The sequence below is a fragment of the Sturnus vulgaris genome, chromosome 3 (assembly GCF_052056855.1).
Source record: "Sturnus vulgaris isolate bStuVul1 chromosome 3, bStuVul1.hap1, whole genome shotgun sequence".
Classification (NCBI taxonomy): Eukaryota; Metazoa; Chordata; class Aves; order Passeriformes; family Sturnidae; genus Sturnus; species Sturnus vulgaris.
Window position 1 is genome coordinate 50,335,383 of NC_142245.1, and position 24,235 is coordinate 50,359,617.

Sequence of the window (24,235 nt, forward strand, 5' to 3'; positions counted from 1 at the left end):
CAATAATTGAAAAGCAGTGTATAGCTTAGGTGATATCCAAAACTGCAGGTGATGCTTTCAAAGCCCTCATCCCTAATTTACAGCATCAGGGATCTGGATTTACTTAAGGACTGCTTTGCAATTTCACCTTTCCCTTTTCTCATTAACCCCTGCTTGCATTATACTTTGCATGGGGATTCTTCACCTGTTTTATTGATAAATTTTGATAAGCTTCTTATGTTGATTAGAAACAAAAGGTGATGGTAGCCTCGGGAATCTTTAATGTGACAAAGTGTTTGTTTTGGGGATCTCTGCTTTGAAAGCCATGCAGGCGATGCTTGGACTTAGCAAATGCAGAAGCTATAAAACCTTAATTGCTCCTTCCAACAATTTAAAAAATAACTTCTCTTACTGTTGTGCTCTTTGAAACAAATTATATTCATGGTGTAAGTGGAAAAAATATTTTAAACTAGTGTTCCCTTTACTTATTTTCATCTTCTGACTGATGCTCAGGTGCATTTCCAAAAAATGATCAGAATATACATTATAGGAATTCTTTGAAGGTTTTTTGTCCAGCCCCTGCTCAAAGTAGGGCCAACTTCAATGTCAGAGCAGGTTGCATAGAGATATTCCCAGCTGAAATTTGAAAACCTTCAAGAATAGAGATACCCAGGTTCTCTGGGCAATCTGTTCTTGCATTGAACGACTCTCATGGTGAATTTTTTCCTCATATCCAGTTGAAATTTCCTTGCAACTTGTGACTGTTACCTCTTCTCTTCATTGTGCCCTTCAGTGAAGAGTCTAAATTTTCATATTCTCCCCTTTGGGCAGGGGAGACTAGCAAGTAAATCTCCATTTGTCTACTCTTCCCCAGAGTAAGCAAACCCAGCTGTCCCAGTCTGTGATCCTACATCACGTGCTCCAATCTCTACTCTCTGTGATCCTCACAACATTTATCACAAGTGATACAGTAAGTAAGTAATGCAAATCAAATTCTTTTTGCATTCCAGTTGGAGAAAGATAAAGTAATAATAGTTTTTTGCAGTGTTTTTATGCAAGTTTGAATAGAAAATAACACAGATAATGGAATTGGGCATGAAAACAAAAGGAGGGAGCAGGGGTGTCACTGTGTCCCACTAGCCTTGAAATCCTGATCCCCTGCAGTATCCCTGAGAAGCCATAAACATAACGTGGCACTGTAGATCCATTGCACCTTGTGTTTTTGAATACCCTAAACATAGCAGTGGAGGAAGTAGAACACTGGCTGCAGCTGATGCTCAGTGAGAGATGGGGGAAGATGACCCCAGTAGGATCCAGTCCTCAAAATGACACCACCGAGCCTCACAGGAGACTGCAGGCTGTGATGCCCTATAACTAATGGAAATCATTTACTGGACTTAGCAGAGCTGCACAGGTTGCTTGCAGTTTCCAGAAATGTTGCCTTATTTTAAACACCAGGCCTGGATTCATCACTTTGTTATAGAGGCTTAATGGGGTGGTGAATCACATTCGTCCTTTTCAAAAACTTAAAAGCATTGGTAAAACTTCTCTCAGTTCACAAACTTTAGTGCATACATTAGGATAAGATTTTACTTTTAAATTTAAGAAGAGAATAACACCCAGTAATCATAATTAACATAATATTGTTTTGTAGCAATATTATGTTAATTATTATGCAAAATGATAATTTTCTGGAAACATTGTATATCAAGAAAAAGAAAACTTGTAGCATTACTGATTTATATTTTCTTCTTGAGATTCATATAGCCTGACACTTTTTGCCATTTTTAAGTATGAATGCAATGAGGAACATTATTCCAAGACATTAATTCTTGTAATATTTCATTTCTGGAGAGTTCTTTTTCCTGACAGCTTTGTATAATGTTCAAAATCCCATGTCTCTTTTTTTAAATCCAAATCCTGTACTTTTCTTCTTCCTCACTTTCTTCATCCATTTTATCTTATCCAGCTTGCAAGTAGAAAGGGGAGAGAGGAGTGGGAAAAAGTTTAAGGGGCAAGGAGAAACAGCAGTATAGCCACTTTACTTTTGTATTCAGTATAAAAATATTCTTCGAACATTTTCAAATTTGTTGTGGAAAACATTTCAATCAGCTCTAGAAGTTTAGATAAAAATTGACTAAGGTGATTTTGTCTTCATCTTCCCCAGGTGTGATGTTTGGGAAATAAAAAGAAAAATTGTGGCAGATTAAAGGGACATATCCTTTCCCAATTCTTGCCGTCATTTATTAGATGGAAGAGAACTTGATGGTTTTTTCCTTTTACTTTTCTGCTCTTTCTCCCTTATTTAAAAGGAATAAAAAGAACTGGGTTGGAAACTCTCACACAATCTCATAAAATGCCTCTGCATGATACTGCACATTTTCTTCTCTATCCTGTCAGTTGTTATAGTATATTTTATATAGGAAAGCCTTGGGAAATGTAAACCATGATTGCAGTACATGTCCTCTTGTTCTTGAAAGGCGCTGTATTTAAGCAAGACTCATACCATGATTCCTGAGACCTATTTCTAATCCTGTCAATAACTCATTTTATAACCTTGGGCAAAACTTCTCTCTGCCCTTCAGGCTGCTCATCTGTTATACAGGAACAGAAATCGAGATACTTTAGGGCATTATGAAATTTAATCAATATCTGTAGATTCCTCTGAGATGCTCAAAGGAAATTTGTCATCGAAATGGACAGTTCATACCAGCGTACATATAGCCTATCAACCAAAACCTTCTGGAAGGCTTATCTTGAGGCAGGGAGTAGAGATCATAAGCTATGTATTTGTTACATTTACTGCCATCTGCCTACAACCACATGCATGGATGAGTAGAGAAAATCACTGCCAAATTTTTCCCATTCATTTGTTTTTGTAAGCAAATGCAAACAGTGAAGAAAGCATTCTCTGACATTGACCCTTGGGGCACCACTGTGTTGCCCACAAACCGAGGTTTTCTGGTTGTTTGCTGACCTGCCATCAGCCCAATATAGTGATTTGTCTTCTCTCTCACTGGTTTTATACAAGACAGCAGTATGAGGAAATAGAAATTTCAAACTAGAATGCCCTCACTGTGGGGGTGTGTATGTGTGTAAGTGCAAGGTAAAGGAAAGGTGAAGAAGCAGAAGAAATTCATCCAACTGAAGGATATTTTATGCTGTGAGTGCATTATCAGCTGTAATGAACCAGTCACTACCTAGGCCAGTGGGGTGGCCAATGACAGGCATGTTTCAAACTTTTTTATGGTGACCATCTGTTGGTACTGCTGTTGAACATGCATTAAAAAAATGTATTTATTTATTGACAAAATTCATATGATGATACTGCTACTCAGAAAAAGGCTTATTCAGGGCCACACACACAGCTGTCATCTGTGTTTATAGTTCTCTGTTTCTTGCAATCGTGAGCATTAAATTTATCAATATGTTAACACTGGGTCAGAAGAAATAGATATTTGGATGTGAAAATGTTATGTAACAGTTTAGCCTGAGGAGCATTTTCCAGAGGTGAAATGCTGATAACTCACCATAATTAACTGGGAAGTCTATGATTTCTTGAATTTTTCACAGGTTTGCATCATCTGCAGAAGATAGGCATTTCCTAGCTCAAGGCTTTCATAGAGTCCTCTAGGTCAATGTAATAAAATAGCTTACTAAAACATGCCTTGAGATATATAGAATATGCATATATTCATCAACAGGTATTCAACTCCTGGCAGAATTTTGTAGTTACATTATTAGATGCTATCATAGGTGCCAAATGTAGATACTTTTCCTTTTTTCATTGGAAATGCTCCATAATAGATCCAGCTAAACTGAAAGTGCAAAACCCACAAATTCTTGCCATTTACCATTGTTTTCCTTCAGGAAACATTACTGGAGTATCGTTTACAGCAGGTCAGCACTTGTTAAGACAGGTATCTGAGAGCTGGAAGTCTTCTGATCGAGGTGAATTTTCTGTCCTCTTTCCTGAAGTATCTGCCTGCAAACAGGATTTTCACAGCAGGGATGACTCCTGGGCTTTCTGCAGGGGCGTTGTGAAGATCATAACTGCTCTGTTGTACAGCCTGCTTCCTCTGAAATCCTTATTTTACATCTGCGGGCTGCAAAAACCTCTTCCAATTATTCACATTGTCAGCCTCCAGACATAGAAGCTAAACTTATGCCTGTTTTATGTTTTTTCACGTTCTCCTCCGGACACAGAAGCTGCACTTGTCCCTGTTTTATAATTATATGCTCATACAGAGTCGTGAGTTGTTTTCTTTGGGATTAACACTGCTCTGCCAGTCCCCCAGGCCGTCAATCACTTCCTGGGATTAATACTGTCCAACCTTCTTCAGTATTGATCATGTGCACTTGCTCCATCCTTTGCCTTATTGCCACCTGTCCCCTCAGTTGTTCATAAGGTTAATTCAAGTTATACACCCAAGCCGGTCTACAAAGGGAAATCCTTCCCAGAAAAAGGAGCTGCAAAAGGCACAAAATCTCCTGAAACGCTGGTATAGGCTACCCCTTACAGGCAAAGACTGTCATTTAAACAAAATAAGATTAAACAATAATGAAGTTTTAATTTAGACAGCCAAGTTGCAAACTGAGAAGACCTGATATGTGGCAGCCTGATGTTTCATTTTCCTCTGCTTTTTAAAAATATGGTTGACAGAATATTTCAGATCTGAAGTATTTATCCTATATACACCTATATTGCTCCATCTCTTTCGGCCACCCCCCATCCAGGCTGAGATACAGGTCAAAATGCAGATCTTTGTTCAAATAAATTATGTCAATAGAATAATGTACACAGTTGTTAACTGAATAGTGATTTCAGCTGCTAGTCTGATGATCACACGTGACTTACTTCTTTCAGTAGTTCAGGTGATACTTGGTTGGGTTAAAAATGTACTTCACATAGGTGTTTTAATTATCCAACACTCCTGAAGTCAGGAAAATTCAAATGGGAGAGATTTTTAAGATGAAGAGATAAAGCAAACATATAAATGGAGGGCCTAGGGTTTCATCTGAAGAAAACATCAATTGCTGTGGCCAAAGTCCTTAATCTTAAAGATTACAAGTCAATTCAGGCCCTTACTTCATTTTTTCTCACAGCATAATAATTATTCCTCATTTCTTGAAGGGAACAGTTACTTCCTTCCTTTTCTTTCTGAGGGTCACATTACAGTGACCTGTGTACATGACATATTTCCTTCATTTCTGCATCCTCTGCAGAAGCACAGTGAGTGGAAAAGAAAATCAGGAAGAGGGAATGTTCTGGCAGAGGGACATGCAAATGAACAAGAAGAAAGGCAATGAATGGGGAAAGAGAAGAAAGATGAGTAGATTAAAGTGGTGAACAGATTAAACAGCCAGACTTGTGGTACCTGGCAAGTTGCTAACAAGAGGACAGTGTTTGCCTTTTGCACACAGGATCTTTGATGCGGGATTTGAAAAAGCTGGAGATCCTGCCCCAGTACATCTCCAAAGGATTGCTATTTTTCTCAATTTATTACGGACCTTTTTAACCTGCTGCCTGCCATGGCCGAGCACTTCATCTCACTGGAACCCACGGCCATCTGCTCTGAAGACCCTCCCTCATCATGTCTTTTCCTGTCATCTGAAGTCTATTCACATGATAGTGGAATTTGGGATAATAGCCACAGCCAAGAGCTGTCAAGTGCACTCCATGAAAAGGGAAAGGGTCTTGGTGTCACTAGTGACACAGAAGGTGGTGTGTAGGGGAGTTCTGGAGATGTCAGGGACATCTGCTTCAGAATTGCACTCCAGGCCAGAAACAAAACATCAAGCAACATAGTAACAGCTGAATTCAGGTTCACAGGAGGAAGAGATTATTACAATCACTGGACCTTTCTGAAGAGCAAGGAGCAATGGAGTCTCTCAGACTTCTAAATTGTACAGACCACATTTGATTTTACACATATTCTGCTTTTTCCCCTTTTCTTACATATTCACTTATCTGAATCTTAATTAGTTTTTTGTACATTATGACAAAGAAGTTTCACAGCTTAAGAATTGTATTTAAAAAGCAAGTCAACAACTTTTTTTGCATTGTGTCTCATTTCCAGCTTTCCAATTTCATAAGCCTTTGTTTCTGTTTTATGAGACAGCTTTAATGGAGATTTCCAGACGAATTTCTCTATCTTGCTACTGATTTTGAACATTCCATCCAGTATGTTCTGTAAGACAATAATGAAGGGAAGTTTGAATGCTTCATATTTATAATGGATTTGCTATGAACTTGGTTCTCATTTGAATAAATGGATTGTGCTCTATTGTCATTGATCTTTTTTAATGAAATAGCATTTAGGATATTTTTTTAATACCTCCACAACATGGAAAGCTTTATTCTCCAAAAGTCTTTGCTCATAATTCCTACTGAACCTTTACTGAGGCTGGATGACAAGTACAAGGTACAGCACTGAAGATATAAATGACCCTTTGAAATTACTCACTTTGTTTTCAGTCTCATTCTTATTTATTACTGAGCTGATCTTTGCTCTCCAGCAAAGGAAGATAGAGTTCCTTAAATCATGCCTATTGCAGCAGTGGAGATTTACAGGAAAAGCTATTGGACTGCCAGAATTTTCTAGGTAACAGAGGATGGTGGCACAAATTCTATCTGCTCAATGCTTCAACTTTTGCAGACAGGCTGACTTTAAAATTTTTGACAGTCAAACTTTACATTATAAATTGAAATATGTGTGTGCATTTCTAAAGGATTAGTGACTAGCCATGTACTTGAAATGATGAGGTTATGGTATGCTTTCCCTTTCGAGGTATTAAGGCTTTTAAGGTTTATTTTTCTTACCATTTCAGTCATTCAGAAGTATCTATCGAATACAGTCTTAGAAAAATTGCTCTCCTTCCTTTTTTTCTTTTGAGTTCAAAAGAGTCTGACCTTTAACTTTCTTAGGTCTCTAGAAAGAGAGAAAAGATGGCATTCTACATAGGAAATCAAAATGGGTAGGATACTATTTCTCATACAAGGCTTTAGCTCTGCTGGAATTTTGATTGTTTATGAGATGTATTTGTAACCTTTACCCTTCTTGCCATTAGAATTCATCTAACCTTCTTGTCTATACATGCAGTGACAAATAAGACTTTTAAATCAGACCAGTTACCTATTAGCCCTGTAATCAGGGAGAGACTGTCACAGCAGTTGCAGCAGCCACCACTGGGCTCAGGTCACCGTCTGGAGAGTTGCCAGTGAATACCCGTGTGCCTGACATGTGAATCAAATTACCCTCCTACAAGCAGTGTCCAGAGAGAGACTGATCTCATTAATTATACATGGAAATTGAGATCCAGCAACATCTGACGAGGTTCTGTATTTCAAGCCTTGGTTTTCTGATGCTGTCAACAGCAGATCAACAATCTAATTAAAATGGCCATCAAAGCAGATCTGAAATACATTAAATGGTTCCCATTAATGTCATATTTAATTTAGTGGTTCAGTGTTGAAGATGTTCATTACTGCCCTTTGCTTGAGTTTGAACTTCTGGGAAAGTTTTATAAATGGTATTAATATAAACATACTGTTTACGTATCTGATACCTCTTCTGTCTTTTCACTTCCAGATATATTGCATCCAGGTTGCCAGCTACCCCTTGGTTACTTCTTCAGAACACCCTGAGAAACTTAGAAAGAGTGGCGGAATTGCAAGCAGGGGGGAATGGCATCGGCTTTTTTGCTGTTTGTTCTCCTTGTCCTTCACAGCAGGTTTTTTTGTCTAATTGTGCAACTGAGTTGAGTCTAGTGGTAAGACATGAGGGAATGGCCTGAAGTTGTGTCAGGGCAGGTTTAGGTTGGATATCAGGAAAAGGTTCTTTACCAGTTGGGCACTGGAACAGGGAAGTGATCACAGCACCAAGCCTGACAGAAGCTCAAGAAGTGTTTGGACTATGCTCTCAGGTGCATGGTGTGACTCTTAGGGATGATGCTGTGCAGGGCTGGAGGTTGGACTCGATGGTCCTTGAGGGTCCCTTCCAACTCAGTTTATTCTGTAATTCTGTGATTCGTTGACACGATGGGACGGCTGGACCTTCCCATGGCCCATCAGTGTTCTTTCTGACTGCTGTGCACTAGAACTCATTGGGTACTGTGAGTAAGGAAGACTGAGCTACAATCTTTGATAGAAATAGCCTCTTAGAGGTCAGATGAGATGTGAAAGTCTCAACATCAAGTTCTGTAGAATTACTTTGCTATTCTTTCTCGTGAGATAGTCAAGAATGTAAAAGGCATCTGTCACTAAACCCCCACACACGGAAGGAGAAAAAAAAGGTATTCTGAGAGGGCATATTTACGTCTTCTCTTTTACAGATGGTTGTGTTTTTATTTTAAAGCATATTTGTGTAATAGAATGGGGAAAAAATAAACCTAGTAATGAAAAGAATTTATCCAAACCACGATTGTGTTATCAGTGAATATGTTTCCTATGCATACGTTGCCTTACTCTAAAATAGCGTCTTCCAAGAAACATGTGGAAACTTTACATTATTGATCTTAGTGTGATAAGAAGTCACAATTTTTTGTCTAAAAGAATTGTGACAGAATTAGAAAAAAACCTTTGCTGGATACTTTAAGACAGTATGAAAACTTCAAATTCAGAAGAATGCAATATTTAGCATCTTTGGTGATCCAGGAAAGATGTCAAATAGTGTAGCAGAATTGCAGCCAAGGTGAAATTGATTACTTTCCCAGAAATATTTTTTAATTACCCATGAAAATAATTTTTTTTGTTTCACATATCTAACTCTATGTCTTGGGGTGACTGTATGATGCCTATATCCCCAAATCGTCTGTTCTGTTTGTGTTGAGTATTAAATTCTGCAACTTTAAGACTGGTTCCAGGAGTGAAGGGGGGGGAAGAAGAAGTGCAGAGTTTGTTATCAGAGACTGCACGGGCTCCCCCACATTGCTGCACTCGGACTGTGTTGTCTGCGGTGGACAGCAAGAGAGAGCTCTCCTTTGCTGTTAGTTAGGTTTTTTTGCTAGCTGAGGCAGACAAGCCCCGTGGATTGGTTTTTTTTTTCCCCTTTTTCTGTTTTCCTGGAACTGTTTGAACCTGTTCTGGACTGAAAACCCAGAAGAGCACCGGGAGCTCACACGTGTGGCCCCCCGGGCCTGGCCTGGGCTGCAGCATTCCCCAGCACAGGAGGGACTGAGAACAGAGTGAGCCGGGCAGCCACGGAAAGAACTCTTCTAAATCTGCCATCTCCTCGGAACAGCGAGAGGTTTTGCTGTTTGATATTGTTCATTGTTGTGCTGGGAGGTGTGTTGCCTGTTGAATAAACAGTTTTTTTTTTTTCCCACTTCTCTCCAATTTTGTTTCCTTTTTTCCAGCGGGACCTCATTCAGAGGTTTCCTCCCAAATTTGTCCTAAACCAGGACATTTTATTTACCACCTAAAGAATAATACTAATTAGGAAAACACCAGAAATACTGAAGTAAGTTGGAGGAATTTCAATTTTGGAGAGAAGCAACAAAATCATTCTTTTATAGTGACATGATAAGGGACTTCTACATAAGCACGCACCAGAAAGTCAGTTACTAGAAGGAATAAAGACCAAATTTTTGAAGATTATAAACACCGTATTACAGGAAGAGCGATTCAAACAGTGCCCATCTGAAATAAATGAGATGAAATTCAGCAAGACTTAGATGAATGTTAGCATGTAATATTTTACAGTTTTAGGATATTAGAATGTCAGAATCTGTTACTCTGAAAAAATCACCCAGAGCAAATTTCATCTCACTTTCTAAAAGAGGATTGGTAAAAAATCATGACTTTTTAGAACTACATATGTACCTCTGAAAGGGAGTAAGTCTTTAATTTTGAGTGAGTGAAAGTTTTTTGCCATGAATGGGATTATATGGCATTAGTAGTTTACTGAGACTGTCTACAAAGAGAAACAGAAATGTGTTAACTCAAATGAATTATATCCCTGTAATATGCTAGCAGAGCAAGTCAGCCTTGTAATAACTGTAGCCTGCCTTTGCAGAACATTGACCTTAGGTGTGAACAACCCTTCGACATTTTGGTTGTATCTACACCAGTAATTGAAACAGGAAGACTCCTAGAGGCTTAAATTCAGCCATCTATACCATAATATTCTTACAATGGTACCTGATATACTTTTGGACCAGCCCAAGCACTGGTTTTTGGTTTTTAGAGGGGACAGAAAATGTAGTTCCTACAACCCTGAAATTTTCCGTGTGAATGTGTCATTTCAGCTGAACCATTCACAAGTATTTTGCTAGTTGAATTGAATTGAATTATATTCTTGGCAGCTCTCAGGAATTTCCTGTCCAAAATCTACAGTCTAATTAAAGGTGGTTTTCTTATTTTCTGATTTGGCTCTTCTTCTTTGCAGAGCACTTTTTAAAAAAATAATTATTTTTTATGCCAGTCTACGTTTCTCTCTGAACTCATTGATAAATCCTGAGAATTAAGTTTTTTATTTGGAGTGCCAAAAGTTTGCACAAGATTACCTGGAGAAATTATAATTTTAGACTCCCTGCAAAGGCATCCTTCCATTGCTGATAATAGTGTGATGAAGTCATTCTGGAGAAATATTAATCATACAGACTGACTAGACTTTTCAGATATAATATACTGGTCTCCAGTGATTTAGCAGTAATATTGGTTTATTTACAATTTGATCATTTTAGTTACATTGGGAAAAAACCTCAAGTATTTTTTCCTGGTTTCAGTCACAAACAACTTTAGCTGTTTGTACTTTAGAAACAGAAGTGAAGAAAGGTCTCTCTTTCCTTCATGGTTTCTTTGCTTCCTGTTGTGTTTGAGTTTGCTTTCTTGGTAATTTCTGTAAATTTTAGATGTGTATATCAAAGACATACATTCTGTAGAATTCTCTATAACACACTTGATTTCAAGCAATAATGTGCCTTTATTATTTTTCTTTTATTCTTTGTTTTTTCCAAGTATTATCCATATATATTTCCAAGTACTTTTTTGGGGTAGGAGGAGCAAAAATATGTTCTGTAGCTCCAGAGGAAAGACCAGGTTCTGGTCATCTGGAAAGGGAGAATTTATCCCTAATGCTGTCCCATTTTAATAGAAATGCTGGGAAAACATGTTTGGGTTTTTTTTTCCTCAGGAAACATCATCTGAATTGGTTGGCAAAGAAAAACAGATTGGAAGTAGAATTAAATTACACTTAGTGATTATGTTATTGCAGAAGCACTTCTAGCACATTTTGGGGTAACTATATTACTTCTGCCTTTCCTAAAGGCAGTGAGTATATAGAAATGCACTTAAACTGTCATCAGTTCCTGTCACCCAAGGCTTATATTTCTCACTGGAGGCAAGCAGAGAGCCAGGATTAGTGAATGAGTGCAATAAGACTCAGAAGTTCTGATGTTTTTTCTGTAGGTAATACGGGCACAAAATCAAGTTCCAGTTTATCACTACCTGCCAACATCCTATTTAGCCTCTCCCAGAATAAGATAGCTGCTCCACTAGGTGATTTATTCCATACTTTTAATATCATTTTTTTTAAATTGTCTTTGAATCAAGTGCCTCCTGCATTGATAAATCTGATACCTCTCCCCCTTTGAAGACTTTCTTAGACATAACTGGGGTTAGCAAAGTTAATGTGTTAAAAAATACATCAAGACTTCCTTTTGGAGACAGAAAACTACACATTGAATTTAAATCTTCTGGAATGTGTCTAGCTATACACTCAGGGGGAAAAAAAAGATTAAACATTCCAAGTATTATGCTTTTACAATACAACACAGAATTAAGTGTGAATAATCAGAATATTCTGACATGTGAACTGACAGAAACCAGGGTAATGTGGCTCCCCTTCCTCCACTGATGCTTACAATAATTATTTTGCATTACTTCTTCCCATTTTTCTCTGAGGATTTCCAGATTCTTCATAAACACAGACAAATCAAGACTCCTAAGGGAATAGCTCTCTGTACTCCAACCATGCATATAATGTAAATATCTTCTTTACATAGGCTTTAACAAATCCCACAGAACCAGGTCTCTGGAAAGAGCTCTTGTAGGCAGGAGCCCTCCCAGCCCACGCAGGTGGCAGGGAATGCTGATGTCCCAAAGGGGACAGCAAGTGTGCATGTGACAGTGCATTGCCTGCTTCTGTGCAGCCAGTTTCATAAATTGTTAAATTTGGCTCTGTCAGCTTATGTTTGCGTTCTGGGGTCAAATGAGGCAGGATCCAGGTAGCCTGATACTCAACTGATACAGTGCCTGGGTCTCTTGAATCTTTTCCATTCTAATAAAGAGGAAAAATTATTTATTGCGGTCAACCTTGTTGAACTGCCACTTGGGGAAAAAAAAGGAACCATGCATTTAAACTACAATATTTCTTTGCTAGACTCACATCTTGTATAGTCCTACACAATTAACCTGACATGGCTGAGTCAAGGCTTTGACCACAGCACTATCCAGTTACTTCAGCCAAGGCTGTGATGCAATTGAGCATTAAAAACTTAATCACTAACACCAGCATGATTTTAGAGCATTTCTTAGAATGACTGCATGGTAGGAAACCTAATAATGCACTTCCAGACATAGCTTATTAATGACACACGCATGAAAAACAGCTTTGGGGGACAGTTTTTCCCTATGAGCAAATTTAGTTGAATAAAATACGTACAGCTAATTCAACACTGTTGAATGTTGTTGTCATGAACATGTAGTTGCAAAAGCTGAATGTTCAGATGTTTGCATATCACTGACACGTGCTGAAAACCACTGTGAGTGGTGCTCACCGAAACTCCTGCTATCAGCTTCCTCTGAGTAGTGAGTTTCTTGCTCCATGATTATGGATCTATTTTCCTATTGATTTAGAATAAATACAATTAATTAATGTTTCTCTGGAGAATCCACCACTGGGTGCCTACAGCTGCCATAGGTGGGTGGTAGTGCAGCTCCAGTAATGAAGGTGGAAAAATATTTCCTCAGTTTAGAAAGAGGAGTAAAAATGTATTTTGCTTATTTAATCTTCTCAGTATATCTCAAAAATCCTGAGTCAGGTGTTTGAAGCTTTTATTGATTCTACAGCAGGAGTGAACTTTCCACACTAACGTGGAGACAGCTGCAAGCAGGTGGGTGTTTGCTGTTTTCATAATGCATAAAATGGTCTAGAGAGCTAGACACCTAGCTCAGCATTTCTGAAGGTTTCAGATGAATGCAAAACTGACTGCTCAGCCTATTACTAAATCATAAAAATGTGCTTATTTTGCTTCTTCAGTATGGAGTACATGCACACAGATTTTTTTCCATCTTGCTTATCCACAAAGCTAGGTAGCCATCTATCCACGTAGACGGGCAATGAAGGCTTAAAGGTTACAGGTCTGGTAGCGTATTCAGGGGACTAGGAAAATTATTTATATCTGTGAACATGGAGACCTGCAAATGCATTGCAAAATCCATGCACAGAGAGCTCACATTAGTGCCTTATGTCATCATAATACTCTGGTGAGTCACAGAATCTCTATCCTGTAGGACCTGATAATGGAAGACTTCATGTTGGCCCCTAGAAGGAGCTCAGCTTTGATACTGAAGAGCTACAACCTGAGTTCTATGCATGTGGGTATTTACTCCTCAGTAACTCTTTGGCCCCCTGGGATTTCTTCTGCTGTGTTAACCACAGCAGAGGATTCAGTGTGACAGAAACTAATTAAAATCAGCCTTTGTCGTGTGTGGTACCAACAGCCTACAGTCATCTGATGATAAAAATTTTCCATCACATGTTTTGAGACTAACATCCAAGAGGTTGAAATATACATTCCCTGCATCAATCCCCTCAGTCACCACTACTGTCATCATTAAATTGTGTTAGAGGTGATATCTGGTTTCACAGCAAGTTTAGAGGTTTCTCCCACTCTAGAGTGTCTTGGTGTATAATACTAAATACACAGCCTGTATTTTCACCATAAAAAGGAGTAGTGGAGTGATAAAATGGGTGGCTGTCTGAAAAAGAGTCTCTGGCTCTTTTCGGTTCAAGAACACAGACAAAGAATGACTCTGCTCGATTTCCATGTACAACATAATAAAGACAATTTATAGTCAAGTGGAACAGAATTTGAAGACAGGTTTCATGGAGTAGTTATTCTGAAAAATAGATTTTGCTTAAAATATGTAGTATTTCAGTAACAGATGTAATGCATTTATAAATGGTTTTTGTAACTAGTGCTGCTGGAGCAGGTTTGTTGCAGCTGTATCCTTGTGATTTCAGTATTTCATTCAGTTATGAAAAGCGGAAAGAGGATCATACACTGAAAAATATCTTGGGCATCCACATGAATTTTTCTATTTTTTTAATGACCTTGATATTACAAATAACAGATTTTTTTTCCTTTAAGTCACTTATGAAGGTCAATTTTTGTGTCAGCCTTTTTCTAAGTAACTTCAGGGTGTTTCAACTACATTTAAATCATTGGAGTTTTGAGTCCAGGTTTTATTATTTTTCCCTTTAAATTTGTTCAGTGTAGAGCTCTCCGCTTCAGTCCTTCAGGATACCTCAAACTTGTTGGGTCAAGGAAGGATTTTGCTGAAACTGAGTTTTGAACATTTGAGCATTTGGGCATTTCTGAGGTGCTCTGTGCTATTAGACCAAAGGTCATGCTTTCAACTGAATTACCTTAAGCTATCATATCTTCATACAACTTTTATCATTATATTAATTTGATGGACATTTCAGGAACTTTCTCTCAAGATTCTTCCTTCAAAAATGTTCAGTGCTTTCCATTATTCAGATGAGATTTAAAGCAGCAGACCTAATTCCAGCAGCCAAGTTTTATTGTATTAAATTTCATGGAGCTACGTGTCTTTCAATTGAGAACTCTTTTAGATTAGAGACAGAAATATTTAGAGCTGGCATTTTCATAACATCAGTGCAAGTCTTGTTTTGTGTACACAGGAATAAAAGCAGAAAAAAATAGGTGGACAGGTTAAGGAGATGGTTTTGGGCAGAAAGAAACTGTCTTCTGCACTCCTGCCTATCCTGCCCTTTGGGAAGACTCCCACGGAGTAAGCTATCTCTAGAATCACCTATGAAATTTGTCTTGAAGATTTTTATTTGTAGCAGGTGAGGAAAGAGTTAACAAGCTGGTGGTAAGCTTTAGGTACCAATCCTTGAGTTAACTCACTGATCATCTTTAATTTAGTAGTCAGTCAATATGTGTAGAAAATCAAATAATGCAATAGTATAAAAATATTATTGGTATTTTTGAGCTTTCTTTCCCATGCCAAAAGCTTTAAGCAACCCAGCAATAAGTACAGCTTTTTATGCTACATGCTCCAAAGCATGAACCTTGACTCTAGCTCAGAATTTAAACTGCAGACAATCCATGTAAATGGCTAAGATTAAGATCTTGGCCTTAATCTTGTACCTATTTTCAGAATGGGCAGAATGGATAGTTGCTGTTTTCTATTTTACAACCCTCAGCCCTAATTGCATCTTGGCACTAATATTATTACTGTCTGTGTATCATTATCATCCTACTGTAAAACAGAATATAATGGCTAATCCAAATTTGTTCTTGTCCTGATTTTTGGACCTTTAAGGGATTCTTGAATTGCTGAAATATAACCACAATCCTGAACTTGTAACTTTGGGTAAAAATCTTCTACTAGAGATGGCAATAACTACGAATTCTTCTGTTTATCTCTGTAAAAGCTAAAGAATCTTATAGCATTATAGCCTTTTTTGTACTTAGATTTTTCCATTATTAACTGTATTCCCACTCATAATCCTTACCCTATCCTTGCCAGAGGATCACTAAAATGCAAACACATTAAGGGTCTTTATCAGTGTGAGCACTTCTCCTTACTCTGTATGCTGGGAACAATTCAATAATAAAATAAGATTTTTATACTTTATGTTTCTTAACTGAAACCTATAGACCTAGCTATAGACAATGCATCAATTTTGGTGGTAAAATAGAACTTAAGGCTTCAGGCTACAGTCCTGATTTTAACTATTCATTGACCCAAATCCTAAACCAAGAATTTACAGCACTGTTGGTTACTAATCAAAACACTGCTCCTGTCTAATGGAAAATCAAACAATGAGGAAAATCATGTTCTAAAAAGAATATAATTGAGTGTCCTGGATATGCACAAGCCTTCTTATAATCATCTGAGGTGTTATGGAATTCAGAAATAAACAGAACACACAATAATTTTAATTTCCCAACCTTAATCTCAAAGTAATGCTAACTGCAATCACACCCAAAGTAAGGTTTTTTTTTTTAATGTATGTACATTAGACCTTACCAGCACCAGCCCCTTCTCCAATTTCCTTAGACCAGCTCCCTTTGTTCACTTTCTTTAGTGAGAACGGGACAAATGCTGCCTCAAAGGATTTAGTACCATCTCATTTCCTTTGACAAATGCTGTTGCATTGACTTTTTCATGTCAAAGAGTGTGTTGAACAGAAACTTCATTACTGTCTGACAGCAATGATCGTGTGTGTAATTCTGAGCAATGGGGATAAAAAGCATTTAAAATGAGAGAGAAATCAATAATTTGTGAGGCTGAGGGTTGCCTCCCTATTTGACTCCATTAAATACCCCTTTTTAAACAACCATTTGTGGGCTGCAGTTTCAATTACTGTTGCTTTTGCAGTGTAAAGTCATATTCAACCATTGGTTGCTCCTTGTTGCCTTTCAATCAATAATTTAAAAGCACTTTGAAAACCTTAATTGAGTCTCAGGGTTAAGCAGTTGTGATAATGGATATTGTCACTTGGAAGAAAGAAACCTGTTATGCCATGAGATCTTATAGCTACCTCAGCTTCTTGTCTTTCTAATTTATATTTACTGCTTAACTATCTTTTTTTTTTTTTGAGGTTTCAAGGGAAATGGTCACAGGGAGAGAAAACTGATTATTTGAAAAACAGTCTTCTGATGGATCTGTGAGAAGTCTTTTAAAAAGAGCTAGATAATATTAAGTAGTTTATAACATGCAGATAGGTTGTGCAAAGATTTTAAAGGAAGCTTCTTGAAAAAAACCTAGAAACAGTCAGTATTGCCAGGTCAGATTGACCTTTTTCTCATTTTTCACATTTTTGTTTCGAATATTACTACAAAAAACCCAAACCAAATCCAGGACTCCAATGACACCTTTTGTTTTTTTGAACTGATAATTAAAACTAAGCACACTTCCAGAAAGCCTATGAAGCTAGAGAAATTTCCAAGTTAGGCATCAGTGAAAAAATAATAGCAAAATAATCCATAAACTGATATGAAATATGGACAGGGTCTCTTAGGTTGCTTTCTCTTCAATGAAGTTATTACATGGATATTGCTCAGCAAGTTACTGGGAGAAAGAGAAATATTAATTTCATATTCCACAGTGAAAGGATAAATCCCAAGTATGGGTATAAATAATACTGAACATTAATTGTATATTGATTTGTCTTCTGTTAGCTCCATAATCTACTACTCTCTTGACCATATATTTTTTGCTTGAAAAGATACTGATCAGTGCCCTCCTGATTTCTCAAAGTTTTCATGTGTTAGTGTGTTAGAAAATATTCTTCTGTTCAGATTGAGAAGAGATGAAATCATGAGGTGTATATTCTTAAGATACAAGATTCTAGGTTTAGAAATGAACATTATGTGCTTTCAGCCATAGAAAGCAATTTGTCTTTTTGTCGAGCTCTATATGACAGAACTGGTTTTTTCGGTTAGGCAGACATAGAGAAGTCTGATTTCAAATATATGAAATCATAAATCTAAGCTGTGGAATATCATGCTGACCAGCTGGCACTTCATCTATTCCATTTTTCAAAGCATTTTCCAAACCACTTGTAGATGTTTTTTTAACACTATACTTCATGTCAGCTTCTAAACTAAGAGTTAGAAAGGTTGAGGTTGGATGGGGCCTCTAGATATTGCCTAATTCAATCCCCTCTGTCCAAGTAGAGTCACCAAGGGCAGATTGCCCAAGACCATGTCCAGTCAGGTTTTGAGTATATCCACAGATATAAATGGATATGAACGCCAAAAAATACTTTGCATATTGCACCTACTCCAGGGAAGGTTACTCCAAGTATGGTGGCAACCATCACATTGGGTGCCTGGCTTGTGTGATGTGTGCTTTATGGATCAGAGGAAATGAAAACAGTCTCTTTCAAATAAAAACCTTGTAAAGGACATCTTCCACCTTATCCTCCTGCCTTTAAGCAGAAGTGTTTTTTCTTTCAGGGGTGCTGCAGTTTCTGTCAGAGTCAGGCATGACTCCAGAAAGTTCCTCTATGTGGTGTCTGCTCTGAGTATGGTCTGATCCATGGGACACCTTCAAATCTGAGACTGTTGACTGTCTGCCCTCCTAGCAGGAGGGGTGTCATGAGGGCCAGCACTGCAACAACCTTCCTTCCTTTTTCTACTCCTGAGAAGACTTTTTCTCCCCATTTTCTGAGGTCACTTCAAACAGTCACAAGGACTCATGACTGTCCTTGAAGATCTCCCCATCCTCCTGGTGCAGTCTGTGGGAGGGACAGAAGGGGACCAGAGGGTTTTGTGGGCAGTCTGAGCCCAGGCTGAATTCAGGCAGACTGTGAGATGAAATGCAGGTGCCAGGGGTCCTGGCATGAAGGTCCAGCCTCCCCAGCACAGCATATTTGCAGCTCTTGACCATCTGGACTTTCTTACACAGGCAGTTTCATCTGCCACCTGCTTCACGCCCCAGTTTCTTTTCTGAAGTTGATCCCATCTGGTTTAACTCCTTTTCCTTCACCACAACTCTCTAACCAGATACTATGCACATTTCTACATAGGCACCATCCATTCCCTTAGGAAGAGTAATATTATTTACAGTTACAATGTTTTCTAATTCACTGAATCACCAAGGAATAGCAAATGCGGAAAACAATGGGCATCATTACTCTCCCACTAAAACCACACCTCCCTTTACCAGCTCCCATTTACAACTTTGGATATATTCAAGTCTAAGTTGACCCTGCAGAGATAAGTACATGGTAGTATTGTGGTTATGCAGATATCAGTGTTACGTTAATGCCCCAGTACAACAAAAAGCTGATTGGCATTTTCGCTGCTGTATTCATAGTTGTTTATTAACATGTAAAGAGACAGTCCAGGAGTTATGAACAACATCCTTTTCTCATAGCCACTTTTTCAGAGCACTCAGCCATCTGTTGGTTTGTCTACCTGTGATAATCACTCCTTCTCCCTGCCAAATTTTGTGCTGCACCATGCATGACATTTCAAATGATTTGATGGACTAATTTGCATTTTTCAAATAATTTTGCATGCCAATTAATTTCAGTTTATGGTTAATCTGCCCTTCCACAAACAGCATTATGGAAAGACACAGATAAACACAAGTACATCAGAGAGGGAGGCCGGGGCTGCTGGGATAAGTTCATGGGGAGGGGGGTTGGAGAGGTATGCATGAGAGGTGTCTGAACTTTATTGTGATAATAGCAGGGTATCCAGGAGTGCTATGCTTTGTGTGCTTGGCTCTCAGGCAGCAGGTCAGGACAGGACCAGGCTGTAACCCTGATGTGCTCTTTTCTGTGATGCTGGAGTGCCTAGGAGAGCTGAGGTAACAGCAAAGGCTTTTCAGGCAGTGGAGATTTGCTCTGGGAGATTTGCTTTTCCCTCCCCCCCCAACCAAGCCTTTGTCAAACCCATCCCTTTTAGCTGTCTTGCCCACATTTCAGCTGCTGCCCCAATTGGGTGTCTGAGTCCCAGCAAAGGCAGCAAAGGGCAGATGTGGGATCAAAAATTAAAGGGCATAAGGCCTGAAGCATAACATTCCTGTCCCTAGACTTAAATTCAAATCAAAGAAATAATAGGTGAGAAAGATAGAAAGACATTCCTACTTATCATTTATACTATGGAACTGTAGATGCTCAAATCTATATGAACTGGACAACTATGAACTAAGCTGTTATGAAGACATGTCTTTCTTCATAACATGTAGTTCCAAATGATGCAATTAAACCTTCTTATTATGAGTTTTCAACAGACTGAAATAGTAAATTTCATGTCCAGGGACAACCCCACCAGCCAATATTCTCCAGCTTCAGGGTCTATGGATGCTCCAAAAGGTTTCCTTTACTCAGCAGCCTGACTGACACCGTGTCTTCCACAACACAAACATCGCAGGCTTTCTGATGCCATGGGACAAAGCTTCCCAAAAAGTTAAAGGGAATTTGCAATGGGAAATAAAATAATTAGTGCACAAAATACTGCATGTCTGCAGCATCTACAAAGTCTTTGGGGAAGTTGCAGTCTTAATTTTCTGTGATTATAAATAGCTTAGACTTGCTCTCTACAAAGCTAATTTTCCAGGTTACCTAAATGCCTATTTTTATCCACTGTGTTAAAATGTGTGGCTTAAAATTAAGGACACATTATCAAGGTTGGCAGATTCAAAGTATGACGTATTTTCTTTGTGGAATGCACTTCAAAGTCCTTGCACATGCTATACTGATTGATTTTTATCAAGAGCAATCTCTTCTTTTTTATTTCATCAGTCCATCTGAAAAACAAGCAATGTTTGTTTGTGTGATGAAAAAGAAACTGTTTTATGAAAACAAAATTTAGTTTATTAGCAGTCTTCCACATACTCATTAGAGAAAAATGGCATAAACAGTCCACCATAAAATTCTGAGAAAGTATCGACCTTGTTCTCTTTCATTTTTCTTAGTTTTGAAAAAGAATTCAGCTGCACTTATCAACATCTCTACACTGAGAGAAGTGGGTATGTGAGGGTCCTTTGTTCATACTGGGTTTTTTGGTCAGATATGCTATGCAAATGGTTAGTGGTTCTGACCACTTGCAATATCTAACAACTTCTATACATCAGATGAGTGCCTGGCATCTTGAGCAATCACATCTGTAGCAATTTATAGCAATCTCCCACAGTGAATTAAATCACTAAAATTTTTTTATTAACTTAATTTAGAGAAAAGCTGGAATCCCTCAATTTTTTTTCTTAAGGGGAAACATACATGGTACTGCAGGTTGGAACAAGGATTTAAACACTATGTGTTGGGTTTTAAGCCTTCAGGAGTAAGGCAAGGAGAAACTCGACTGTTCATAAATTGATCTGCTTCTATGAGACTAGTTTATCTCTCATGAAAATGTGAAGCCAAATGAGAAATCTCTTAAGGCGTTGGACTAAGGCCAGTAGCCTCTAAGTAACATTTACAAGAAGTTGTTACCAAAATGTGACCTCCATCAATACTCTGAAGCCCCCTTAATTCATATGAAGTCCCAACAGCAATTTCAAAAATTAATATTCATATAAAGTGTACAAGGACTTGGAGTGACGCCCATGGTATTTTTTCTGGATTTCACACTCTTCATGGTTTTTTTGAGAGGAAAGAAAATCAGGAGACTCAAATGTGTGGTAGGAATGCTCATTCAGAATATGAATGATGTTTACAAAATGTTCTTCTTACCAACAGAATAAACAGCCCTATTTAATGCCAAAGGAAATCTAAATCACTCTAATGACCTTTCCTGAGCTGCAGAAACCTGTGTCTTCTCCATCCCATCAGATATTGTATCATATTTCTGTAACTATTAATGAGGAATATGTAAATACAACTACTGAATGAAAGAAAAGGGAATGTATTTTAAACAAAGCCATTGAAAATATTAAAAACTGCTTAATGTTACTGGAAAACTGTTAGGCTTTGGGGATGAGAGTAATAAATTGTGTTTGTTTCTTAGGCACTCACAGTACCACACTGACATAGTGACAGAGCCCTTTAAAACTTGTAATGTATTCATGCTTACAGTAATTCGACAACGACAGAAAACCCCCTTGCTCTTTTCATATTGATTGGAAGCACAGAGAAACACCATTATTTATAGAGTCATGTGAGAACATTGTCCCTCAAAAATATTCAAAGAGCAGTCTAGTTGCTCTCCCATCTTTCCTGCCTTATCAATTAAACCACACTTCTTTTTCTACCCAGTAATACATAAATAGAATGCAGGCACAGAAAGAGGATCTTACTTGGAGAACATGGCAATGAAATTGATGGACTGGATTTTTTATAAATTCTTCCCAAGGCTTCTTAAATATTTTTGGAACCTTATGCAATCTCTGGGATTGCCTACTAGCATTGCCAAAACCATTGTCTCTCCAGTGTTTTGCAAATTGTATGATGAAGCTATCTGTACAATAGCAATCAGCCACTTCTGTTAGGACTCTTTTTTTTCCAAATGCAGCTGGAATTGTGGCAGGAGCAGATAGGGTGCAAAGGAATGAGGCTCAAAGACAGAAACATGAAGTGGAAGGCTTGAAGACCTGAGTAATGAGCAAAATTGGGAACAAACAGATCAATAATAGGAGGGTTAAAAATCAGAAGAACTAGGGACTAAGCAGCAGATATAATGAAGCAGCAGAGGAATGAATGGTTCAGTGCAGAGGAAATCCTTCAGACAGCAAGAAGACCCTTCTTCCAGGAGCAGGGAAAGATCCCAAGGAAGTAGGAAAAAAAAAACAGGCAAGAAAATGGGCTATGTCCAGGCTATTAATGGACAGAAGAGCCCTCATTGAATATGATAGGAGAGAGGATGTTAGTATTGAAAACTTCTTTGATGGCAGGAGGTTGGTTGAATAAAGGTGCCTTCCAGAAGGCAGGAATGTCCCCTTGTCCTGTTGCTGGTTGCTTGTGAAAAGAAACTCACCCCCACCTGGCTACTACCTCCTTTTGGGTAGATGTAGAGAGGCATAAGGTCACCTCTGAGCCTCCTTTTCTCCAGGCTAAGCATCCCCAGTTCCAAGGCCGCTGCTCACAAGACTTGTGCTCCAAGTCTTCCCCGGCTCCGTTGTCCTTCTCTGAACCTGCTCCAGCCCCTCCATGTCTTTCTTGCAGTGCAGGGGCCCAGAACTGGGCACAGGACTCAAGGTGTGCCCTCACCAGTGCCCAGTACAGGGAGGCAATCTCTTCTCGGTCCTGTTGGCCACATTATTCTTGACACAAGCCAGGATACCACTGGCCTTCTTTCCCCTGCTTTTAAACAAATATCTTAATTTGCCATTCTTATTCCTCTTTTTTCTGTACTATAAGGTACCTTCACAGTGACTTGGAGACTTCTTAGCTTTCTTAAGCTCATCCTAAGCCACTGCACACATCATTTATTCTGCTCTTCTTGTATAATTCAAAGTTTATATTAAAGACATTTGTAGAATACCTTTGTAGAAAGGCAAATATCATTGGTACCTCTGTGTTTGCATTTATTTGCTTTTAATAGATAAAGGATGGTAGAAATAAAGTTAATCCTTAGTATGTGTGTACCTATATCTTTTTTAATAACTTAGCGCCATTGCTGCCCTTCCTTCAGTACCTATTCCTAATTTGCATGTGTTATGATTAGGCTTAATTTAAGCCTGACAGAATCGTCCTGCTGAGGTTCATATCCATACTTTGGAGACAGAATATGACTTTCATTGGTTTTAAAGTGTCACACTTCTAGTCAGCTTCAGAGCTGTATAGACTTTTCAGATCTTCTGTCAATATTATTAGGGTACATTCAACTTGGACTTAATAGAACATTTTTAGTGCGACTGTCTTACCATGACCAGATGTGGGCATGGTACTGCACTTCTGGAAACTATGTGAATTTTCTACCTTTATTCATCACCATTTACACTAAGATTGTATCTCTCTTCTGATGGTTTTTTTTAGTGTCTTCCACAGGTTTTTTTTAGGAATATGACATAAATTTTCAGCCTTTTCTGTGGAAAAAAAAAAAAAAAATCTGATGTAACTCTTTCCTAAAAATAGCTGTATATACTGTGGTGAACTTCATACTTAATTGATGCAAATAAATGAATGTTGTAGCCTCATTTCTACAAAATTTTAGTGTCTTGAACAAAATAGTTGCAAACAAACAGATCTAACTAAAAATCTGGTATTTCTAACCCTGTTTTCTTAACAATATATAGGGATGTATCCACAAGAGCTATGGAAATGTTTGCCTGTATATGTCGAGAAAAAAGAAGCGAGATACTTTTCAGGGAGATACCTAATATTTTAAATCCTCCCTCTTCATTTACTGTGGGAAAAGAACAGAGAGATTGACTTTTTTTATGACTGTAGACTTAAGAATAATTTCTTATATGGCTATAGCTAATATCTGAGGGTTAGGATTTTTATCCCTTGGTAGAACCCTGCCTTCTCACCCTTTAATGAGACAATAAATTTGTTTAAAGGAGGCTCTTACCTCAACATGTTTCCCATTCTCTCTA